Source organism: Pteropus vampyrus, unplaced genomic scaffold, assembly GCF_000151845.1.
Source record: "Pteropus vampyrus isolate Shadow unplaced genomic scaffold, Pvam_2.0 Scaffold84, whole genome shotgun sequence".
In the NCBI taxonomy this organism is placed as follows: domain Eukaryota; kingdom Metazoa; phylum Chordata; class Mammalia; order Chiroptera; family Pteropodidae; genus Pteropus; species Pteropus vampyrus.
The window spans coordinates 2,396,149-2,397,018 of NW_011888865.1; positions in this window are offsets into that span (position 1 = coordinate 2,396,149).

The following is an 870-nucleotide window of genomic DNA, read 5'->3' on the forward strand; positions in this document are numbered from 1 at the left end:
GCTATTCAAAGAAATAGCCTTGCTCAATGATTATTATTTCCTTTCTCCCTTAATATTTTAAAAGGGAACTATAGTAAGTCCTCACTTAATAATCATCAATAGGTTCTGCAACTTTAAGTGAAATGACATATAATAAAATCAATTTTACTATAGGCTAATTGATATAAACCAGAGTTTAGTTCCTAGGACATTATCTGAGGACCTGCTACACTCTGCTCTCCCCTAAAATGTTTTTGGGTCACCAACAGAAATAAATATTGAGATAGATCGGCCATGGTTTTGAGCAGGGTGATGATATGGACTATGATTCAGTAGAGGAAATAGAAATCACTTTTGGTAATTCAATAAGAAAGTGATTTAATGCAAGGAATTAGGGGAGTACAAAATCATCAAAAGGGCTTGCAGAGTGGATGTCAAGGGCCACTACTAGACTATTGAGTTCAAGAGCATCCGGCCATGCCCATGTCAGGAAGCTGCTGCTGCCCTCACATATGCTACTACAACTGCCTCATTTCCTTCAGTTCAGTCCCTGTCACTCTGTGTGTTCATTTTCCATTGCTGCAGGACAAGGTTACCACAAGCCTAATGGCTGAGAACAACATACATTATTATCTTGCAGTTTCTGCAGATCAGGAATCCAAGCACAACTTAGAGGGATCCTCCGATTCACTCTCATCAGGCTGCCATCACGGTTTTGCCTGGGGCTGCAGTTTTATCTTATCTGACTGGGGAAGGTTCTGTTTCCAAGCTCAGGAGGTTGTTGGTGACACTCAGTTCCATGGCTCAGTTTCTTGTTAGTTATTAGGCAGAGGCCATCCTCGACCCCTTGCCACATGGCCATTTGCTTCCTCAAAGCCAGCGAGAGCCAGT